Source organism: Crassostrea angulata, chromosome 3, assembly GCF_025612915.1.
Source record: "Crassostrea angulata isolate pt1a10 chromosome 3, ASM2561291v2, whole genome shotgun sequence".
In the NCBI taxonomy this organism is placed as follows: domain Eukaryota; kingdom Metazoa; phylum Mollusca; class Bivalvia; order Ostreida; family Ostreidae; genus Magallana; species Magallana angulata.
Window position 1 is genome coordinate 50,703,078 of NC_069113.1, and position 10,727 is coordinate 50,713,804.

A 10,727-nucleotide genomic window follows, 5' to 3' on the forward strand; every position below is an offset into this window, starting at 1 on the left:
TGGATAGGAATTAAAAAAAAATGTTTCACTTTTTTGTCTACAAGATTTCTCAGAAATAGCTTGATAGATTTTCTTGAAATTTGCAGGAATTATATAAAATGATACATTGTAATATCTCGAAGTTTTCTTTAATTTTTTTTTAAAATTCGTTTCCTATCGTCCGTTTTCTGTCCCCCGACAAAAAGCTTGTGACATTGAGATCTCAAAAATGATAAGGACTTGAGCATTCAGACTGTTTAGGATTATAGACCTATAGTTGTAGATGTCTTTAAACTATTTTGTTTTGTTTGTCATAACTTCCCGTCGTCATTGGAAGCACTTCAAAAAAATATTTTTTTTTTTAGCATTTAATTTGTCTCATATAGAATTGAAATTAAAGTAATAAACCTTACATATGTCATCTATCTGATGTTAAATAAAAACAAAAAATTCTACTTCCGGTGAAATATGTCAAATATCTCAAAAAGCGTTTTTAAATAAATGTTTTAGCCACGAGATTTCAGAGAGTCAAGTGATCAATGCACGAAACTTATATAGATAATAGGCAATCGATAGAAAATGCGTTTAATCGCTTTCATTTTGTCAACCGTCACTTCCGGTTCTCACCAGAAGGGTTAAAACAAAGCAAGCTGTTTGAAAATTTAACCGTTTTTCTTTGACAATTTTTTTTTGTTTACAAATCATTTATTAGATATGATAACACATTATTTAAGGTATACAATGTACAACTGCAGGGTTTGTTACTAGAGTGCAAGAAACAAAAGTTACTCTTTATTAAGCGAAAGAAATCCAAATCGTACAAAGATCAAATAAAGACAATTCAAATGTTCAAGAAATGTGGTGCCTTCATTTTTTCTTCTTTGATAAAAGAAATTAAATGTATGATTTTTTAAAAATCTTTTTTACAAGATTTATTGACAAAGAGAGCAGAAAAAGATACAAAGGATACAAGTACACACATCTCACAATGTAATAGCTTGTCTCTTAAAGAAAAAGAATATAATGTAGGCCTATATATTATGCATATAACTCGTTTACAAATGTACATATACTACTTGAAAAAGGAATTTAGTGAGAATAAGATGAAAGAAAAGTGTTTGTGTGCAAGTTGGGGGGGGGGGGGGGTAGTACATTATATAACCTATTGAATCTGCTAAATATAACTAGTAAATCATATTAATAAGTCACATATTTTTTGCTAGTGCCTTTCAAACTCTGAGAATCTACAGTTTTTAAGCAAAATATATTTTTCCACGGATATTCTGTTTTTCATTATATTTTCGAGTGCACCAAAATTCAGTTTTGGAACTTCCTTATATCTACTTACAAATATGTATTGTTTTATTATTAGAATTAAAAGATTATATACTTTATACAAATTTCTCTTTATATTTTCCAAATAAAATTGAGTTTTTGTCAAATGTTACTTGCATTTCAAATTTCCTTAACAACCACTCTTCGCATAGTTCCCAAAGTTCTTTTACACAATAGCAATCTACAAATAAGTGTTCAATAGTCTCATTAACTCTTTTACAAAAGGAGCAGACTGGGGATTCTTTAACCTCAATCTTGTGAAGAAAATCATTTGTTGGTATTATTCTATGTAAAAGGACTATGTGCGTTATGGTCTAATATCTGCCCCCAATTTTAACCAATTTTCAAATAGTGTCGTATTAAAATCAAATCTTCATAAATCATTGTACAGTGGACGCCTATCACTTTAATCTTGATTTAAACCACCATTGCTCATTGGCTATTTATCTATGACGTCAACTTTATGACCATATTCCCGCAAATTTGCAAACGGATGAAAATATTCTCATTTTTGCTTTATATTATACATTCGGAAGTATAGAGCGCAGGTCTGCTCAAGTAAGATTTTAACATATGTTTTTCTTCAGATAATTATACACATTATACTAAAAAATGGTACTTGAGCAAGCCTGCGCTCAATGTTTCCCGGTCGAAAAATCATCGAAAAACACCCATATTTTGCCTCAAAACATCAATTTATCAGAATTAGACAATCTTCATGACGTCATTCCTACATTATGACGTCACGGTGGTAATAACCTTTTGCACCCATATTTTTAATATGATTCTAACTATCTTCACCCTTATTTTTAAAGCGCTTTATAAAAATTAAATTTGGGGGGCAAAAAATGCATAAAACCGCACATAGTCCTTTGAAATTGTAGCCATTGTAGTTTTGACTCTTTAGTAGTTTTAAATGGAAGTTCAAATATTTTGTTCCAGTCTTTGTTGTTAAAAATAAAGCCCCTTTCTAGCCATTTTTTACAGATGTTATTGGCTCTCTTTTCTTCTTAATAAGTTTGTTATACATGTCCTTGCAACCTTTTTTATTGGTGAAGATATTTATGTGACTGGGTATACTTGGGCCAGACTTGTATTTGATTTCATTGATACTGTCTTTATTTCATCTTTCAAATATTGCTCTCTTTAGGCTTGCATATTCAATAAAATTTGTTTTTATATTTTAGTTTTCTATTGTTTCCAGACTAAGAAAAACTCCCCCATTATTAAAAAGATCTTGTATAAAACCAGCATTAAAATAGTGTTTTAGAAAAAAAAGAACTGTTATTAACTTTTACTTTTAGGTTGAGCCAGATGTTTTGAATGGTACATTCATGACTTCTTGTCTAGTTGCTTTTACGATTAAAATCCAGCTGTTCAAAACTTCTTTAAAAAAATGCTTTTTGTATTTTTACATAAATTAGATGTAAAGTCCATACCTTTAACCCCAGGTTTTTAATTTTTACTTGTATTCTGCCTCTAAGAGATTTATCCATTTTGTGTCTAAGAAAATCATTCTTCTTATCCAACTAGACTTTAGAGCAGAGCTAAAATCTGTAAAATCTATCATTTTTAAACCACCATATACATATTCCTGTATAATAGTGTTTCTTTTTACTTTGTGAATATTGCTTCCCCGTAAAAATTGGTAGATTTTCTTATTCAAAGTTTTTGTAAAATCAGAGTCTGGGTTAGGTAAAAAGAGCACCAGATGGTTTAATTTTGGCAGAATCAATGTTTTTATTACTGAGATTTTACCAATTGGGGTAAGTTTTCTTAATTTCCATTGGTTTAAAATCCATTTAATTTCTGACAGTTTAAGGCTCATAGTTAAGGCTAGACATCTCATCTAGAGTTACAGAAAATTTTATTCCTAATAAATCAAAGGTTGAGTTATTCCAATTTAGTTTCCATCTTGTGTGGTGAAATACATCTCTTGAAAATTTCTTACTCCCAATCCATACCATTTTAGTTTTTGTGTTATTAATTCTAAGTCCTGAAAGGTCTGCAAAATAATCTAAAACTCTTAAAATACCATCCATAGACTGAGGTGAACCATTAAAAATAAGAGAGGTGTCATCAGCATATTGAGAAAGCTTATATTCTATTCCATCTATAACAATTCCTCTAATATCCCTATTATTTCTAATTAAAATTCTTAAGATCTCCGCGCATAATAAAAAAAGATATGGAGAAATGGGGTCACCTTGTCTTCAGCCCCTTTGAAGATAAATATAGCCAGAAGTGAATCCATTTTGCAAAACACATGATTTGGTGCCATTGTAAAAGGTTTTTATCCAGTTTTTTTTATAGATGGTCGAAATTTAAAAAAATCAAGTGTTTCAAACATAAATTTCCAAGATATAGTATCAAATGCTTTTTTGAAGTCAATTAGCATTAATAAACCTAGTATTCTATGTAGTTCAGTATAATTCATTAAATCATATATGAGTCTTATGTTTTCTACGATCAACCTTCCTTTGATAAAACCAGTTTTGTCTTTATTTATCAATTTGTCTAATAGTGACTTAATTTTATTAGCAATGCACCCTGATGCTATTTTGTAAACAACATTTTGAAGACTTATTGGGCGCCAATTTTTTAGAAACTGTTTTTGTTTTCCAGCTTTCGGCAAGCAAGTTATGATTCCTAACTTATTTGGTTCTGTAAAATGCAGTAATTCGTTTGAGTTATTAATTGCTCTCGTAATAAAAGATCCAATATTGTTCCAAAAAATTTGAAAAATTCACTAGTGTATCCGTAAGGTCCTGGACTTTTATCATTTTTCATGTTTTAAAAAACTAGAAAACTTCTGTGTTTGTAATAGGACCTTTGATATTTTCTGATTCTTCTTGATTTAGTTTAGGTATATTAAAGTCTTTCAGTTTTTTTATGTATATTTTCTGTTTCTATTATGTCCTTTCTTGAATAAAGGTTCTCATAGAATTTCTTTGTTTCACTTAGAATTTCTTGTTGATTTCTTATTATTGATCCATCCTCCTTCTCAATTACCAATATTTGTTTATTAATATAGTTTCTTGATTCTAAATTAGCAAAATATTTTGTTGGTTTTTCTCTCTGGTCCATCCAATTTGCTTTTGATCGTATACATTGACCTTTTAATCTAATATTCCTAATTTCTTCCAATTCATTGTGTTTTTCCTCAAGTTGTTTACTAGAATCCTGAGTCAAATTCTGTTCTAGATTTAAAATTTCCTTTTTAAGCATATCTTCTCTTTCAAGAGTTTTTTTTTAATATAAGTTGAGTAGGAGATAGTTTTTCCTCTTATTTCCACGAGCAGGGTATCTAAAAACAATTGGTCTTTTAGTGAACTGTATATTATCATCCGGTACAGAAGACATATTGTCTTTATCGTACACAAAACAGGAGTATTGTTTTTTAATATCTATAACTATTTGTTTTACTATTTTGATATATTCTTTGTCAGTTAATAGGGAGTCATTAAATTTCCATATTCCTTTACCTTTTAAGAATTTATTCTTTTTTATACATAAAACAACTGGGGAATGGTCTGACCTATAGCTATTTTCTATTTTAATCATTGAAGACATATTTTGTTTGTATCTGAAATTAGAAAAAAATCCAGCCTGGCATGTTTTACTGGGGTTTTCCTTCTCCAGGTATACTTTTCCAGGTTTGGATTGTTTTCACAGAAAAAGTCTTTAAGGTTTAAAATTTCAATTAGTCTTAGTAATTCAAGTCTTGATTTGGGATTATTCAAGCTTTTGTAATTCATTGAATCTAACTCTTTATCAAAAATTACATTAAAGTCACCACAAAGAACAATATGTTGGTTCGTTAAAGATTCTCAATATGCTGTAATAAGTTTGTATAAAATGTAGGTGTATCTAAATTTGGGCCATATACGTTTACCAATAGAACATGTAAATCATCAACAGAAACATCAAGAATAAGAAAGTTGCCACTATCATCTTAAAATGTTTTTTGTGAACATCTAACTTACAATTGTTGTTAAAAAGAATAGCTACACCCCTGGAGTTTGACTTAAAAGAATTAAAAAAAGCTTTATAACCCCATTGTGATTTAATCATATTTTCTTCTTTTTCTGTAAAATGGGTATCCTGTAAAAAGTATATATGATAATTTTTGTTTCTAAGGGTTTGAAATACGTCTTTCCTCTTGATTCCATCACCAAGGCCCTGGCAGTTAACTGTTAGAATTTTAAGGAGGTTTTCTTGGTGTTTGTTTATTTGTTCCACCATGATATAAAAAATTGGAAAAGAATACTGCACCCCAACATTGTGTTGATAGAGAAAGAAGAGTAAAAAATAAGTCGTGAATCCAGGATGCACATTCGGGTGATCCAAAAAAACATAATTTAGATATCAACTTTGACAATTTTAGTAAAATTGAGAAACAATAAAGTACAAGTGTCTAATGTTCAATAAATACTAACTTTTTATTTTCACCGAGCATTTCCGTTTGTCCGTTACCTGTCAAGAGACGAAATGACTCCACGAGATCTCAAATACGGAGACGACTTGAACAACTAAACTTGGTTAATCTTGGTTAATATAAGTTTATCTGATTAATCTTGGTGAATAATATATTTTGTAAAGATTTAAAAATATATAGATAATTCTAAGTGATTGGAATGTCTAAAAAATGCTCGCACTGGACGAGTCATGTTTCCCAAAAAATGGAAACACCCTATTAAAATATGGGAATCAGTGGTTTTCGAGTGGTTTCCCATGTTTGAAACTACTATAGTGGTTTCTTCTCAGTCGTTTCCACACACATAATCTATCAACTTGATGGTTTTCCCTGGTTTCCACATGAAAGAAAGTTTGGAAACTTGGGTTGAGGTTTCCATATCGTTTCCAAGGCAAGGGAATTGTCTACTAGCAGATTCCCTAGGTTTCCTGAATTTGGGAAACATGGGAAACATATGTATTGATTTTTCCGTCTCGATTCCCGGATAAGAAATTTGCCAACTTTTGATTTCTGTCAGATTTCCCAACATGGAAACCACTTGTGACAAGTGATATTCTTCTTTTTAAATATTTTTATAAACCATACCAAACAATTGTTGTTGTTTTCTCTAACATTACTTTCACATAGGTGATTAAATCACGATTTTTATGCAAGAAATTTCATACATGTAAAAATATATTTAAAACAATAGAAAAAGTTGAAATGCAATCATTACTTGATTTTACAATGACAAGTAAAACTTGTATGTAAATAGCTGTAAAATTTTGAATTTACAGGGTAAATGTAAATACCGAGTTTATAACATTACATATCCATGAACAAATGAATAAATGAAAATTTTGGAGAGTGTAACGTGACGGACAGGGAAATGGGCGCTTTTTGTCTGCTCCGTCGATCTGACTTTAAAATGGTGAGTTTTATCATTTTCATTGAAAAAATTTTCTGTATATATTGTGAAAAGGCGAGACATTACCGGTGTGAATATTTAGATGTATTTTTGTGTATATACGTTAGATTTATCGACGAATATCCATTGAATTTACATTTCTAAACACCTGAATCGTGAGTATTACTCGAATGTAAATAATGCAAGGCCAAGGTGAATTTTCCCTGAATAGGCCAGTTTATATTAAAAAACCAAGAAATGCAAAACGACTTTAACAATAAAATTACTGATTCTGAATTATATGAAGTTATCAAAGGGAAAATAGGGGATAACATTTGTGGAGTATGGGTATACCTCAAAAGTATGGAGAGCCGTTCGGAGCTTCTCTTGCACGGATTCGAATAACGGAACATTTCAATCCAGGTGTACAATTCGAACCCGTATTCCACCGATGCTAAAGATCCGAATGACGACGTCTTAAAGATTACCATTTGTGGTCTAGCCTTGTCGGTTGATGGTAGTGCTGTCATTGAGTCTTTGGAAAAAATGTTTCTTTGAAAAGTGAAATAAAATATGAGAAAATTAGGGAACTTCGTCACCCATCGTATGACAAGCGTCGTTAACTGGAACATATTTTTATATGTCCAATCGCTTCCGAATAAATACTCGCTTCCGAGAATTGTATATCGCACCGGTCTAAAGTGCCGCCTACACCATAATGGACAGGAAACCACTTCATCCCAGGTCCAGTGCTTAAACTGTTGGGGAATGGGTCATAGAAAAACCAGCTGCAAAAAAGCGAAAGCGTGTAGAGTTTGTCAGAGAGAAGGCCACGAACCAGGGTCACCTGATTACAAGTATTTTGTACAGCCATCAGAAATGGCCGTTGCTTTTCAGGGGAAAGACAATACTTTATCTAACTTTTACCCTTGCAAAATCAAAGCCTTTGGCGAAGTTCACCAATCTGCTGAACACGCATATCAGTTTACAAAAGCGATAAGATCAGGAGATATGGATGCTGTGCAAAAGATTAGGGAGTCCTTCACAGCTCTAGAGGCCAAGCGGATTAGTCACACAGTAAAGGATCCAGTGGGGTGAAATGAGAAGAGAGAAACTGTCGTCGAAGAGGTAAATATGCACAAAGCCGACCAGTTGAAAGACTTTCGCGCGAAGTTGGAGGTAGCCAATCCCAAGTTAGTTTCGCGGAAGCAACCTTTGACACCGTTAAAGGAACGGGGCTAGGATTTACTGGCACTAAAGGCACCGACCCGTCAAAGTGGCCTGGGGATAACAAGCTATGACTCATTGTGAAAAAGGCGGCGGCTGCTAAGTGTGGTAGAAGGCTTCGGAGTGTGTCAGTGCCAAGGAAAGGAAACCCAAACGAAGACAACCAAACTAACCTGAATAAATTCATCAGAGAATCAAGGAAATATACGGGCAAGAAAGGCGCTAAAACATAGCTTAGTAAGTGATCCAATCAACAACAACCATTATAGACCCTAATGAACACTAAACCTTTAACTTTATTTTCTTTAAATGCTAGAGGTTTAAACACTTATCAAAAGAGAATAACCTTATTTGATTGGTTAAAAGAAGCACAGTTCCACATTGTATATTTACAAGAAACTCACTTTGTCAAGGAAAATGAACATATTTATAATTCACGGTGGTTTAGTGAAAAATATCACGCTCTCTCTGATTCTGTCTTCAGTAGAGGTGTCAATTTTATTTAGAAAGAATTTGAATGTAGATATCATTAACTATCATCAATCCTTAAATGTTATAAAGCTTTTGATTAATGCTAAAATTAACGACAAAGTGTTTAGTCTTGTAAATGTGTATGCACCTAATTCTAAAAAAGAAAGGATAGAACTTTTTGAACGCTTACAAGCCTGGATTGACAAATATACTTTGAATACAGATGGATTAATAATATGTGGTGACTTTAACTGTCAGGTAAAAAATTTTAATGATAAGAGTGTTACTCTTTTAAGAAAACTCTTGAAACATTTTGTTTGAATGACGCATGGCTAAAAAGTGGAAAAGCTAGTAATGATGGTCTAACCTGGTGTAATAGAGAAAATATACCAAAAACTAAAATTGACTTTGTTTTTACAGCAGATAATCGATGTTATCAGTCAAATAGTATTTTTCTTCGTGAGGCACCCAAATTAGATAATATACGTTTAAGTGATCATTTAGGAATTATCTGTGAACTAAATACAATTGAAAATAGTAGAGGAAGTGGATACTGGAAAATTAATACTTCCTAACTTACCGATGATAATGTTTGCACAGTATTAAAGTCTTACATAAAAGACAAACTCCAAAATATGAATGATATGCATGACCCATTTACAAAATGGGGGTATCTTAAAATGTTGATAAAAAATTTCATTTTAAATCTTTCAAAATGGATTGCTAGGATTAGAAAAAACGTGTAAATTTTATTGAAGCACAGATTAAGTTAATTGAGTTAAAACCTTCAAATGAAATAAATATGAATTATAAACGTCTTCTAGAGAGAGGAATTGATATGTACTATACAGAAAAATGTAAAGGGGCATATATTAGGTCAAGGGCTACATGGATAGAAAAAGGCGAAAAAAAGCACACCGTACTTTTATAATCTAGAAAAGAAGCATCAGTCTAATAATAATATTAATCAGATTCATGATTAGAATAAAACAGTTCATACAGATAATGATAATATAATGAAATGCCTATATACTTTTTACTATTGGTTATATGCTAGTAAACATATTCCTGATAATGATATTGATACCTATCTGTCCGATTTTCAATGTCAAACGTTAACAATCGAAGAACAGGAAAATTGTGATAAAACTCCGTCTATGGAAGAATGTCAAAAAGCTCTAAATAATATGAAGGAAAATAAATCTCCTGGACAAGATGGTCTACCAGTAGAATTTTATAAATATTTTTGGGAATAAATAAAACATACATACTATGCCTCTCTAATAAAAAGTATTGAGAAAGGCACACTGCCATTTTCACAGAGGAATGCTATTATCTCGTTAATACATAAAAAGGATGATAAAGATCGTTTGAAAAATTATAGACCTATAAGTCTTACAAATGTTGAATATACAAAATATTTACACAAGTACTGGCTAATCGTTTACAAAAGTGAACCGTGAACAAAGTGCATAAACAAAGGGAAGATATATTGGCGAAAATGCCCTCTTTATAATAGACATATTTAAATATTACATGGATAATAATTTAGATGGTATTTTGCTCTTCCTTTATTTTGAGAAAGCGTTTGACTCTTTAGAACATTAGAAAAATTCAAGTTTGGTGATATTTCATTGATATGATTAAACTACTATATAATAAATCTATCTTTAAAATATATAATAATGGATGGATTTCAAAATCTTGTGAAATGAAAAGAGGAATAAGACAGGGTTGTCCTGTGTCTGCTTTATTGTTAATTTTCGTAGTGGAAATTCTAGCAATTTAAATAAGGAAAAATCATGAGATACACGGACTTAAATTCAATGAAAATATTGATCGAGAATACAAAATAGTACAACATGCGGACGACTGCACAATAATGGTAAAAGAACCAAATTTTTTAAAAATGCACTAGAGACTATAAAAAAAACCCCAGTAAAACAGCTGGTCCGAATTTAAATATTGAAAAAAACTTTGTATAAATTAACCGTCTTTATTAAAACATATGAAAACGATATTGTTATTGAAGACGTCAAAAAAAATTGTAAGAGTATTAAATCCCTTGGAATCTATCCTGGTCATGATAAGGATTAATGTTAAAACAAAAACTGGACGAATAAACTAGAAAAATTATCTGGAATCTTAAGCGTGTGGAAAAAACGAAATTTACAATCTTCGGAAAATATACAATTATAAATACATTAGCAATTTCAAAATTGGTATATAATGCATTTATTCTTCAAAACCCACAGCCAGAATATTTTAAAAATGTTTCAAAAATGATAATTAACTTTATTTGGAAAAAAAGAGATAGAAAATAAGAGAAATACACTGATTGGGAAAATTTAA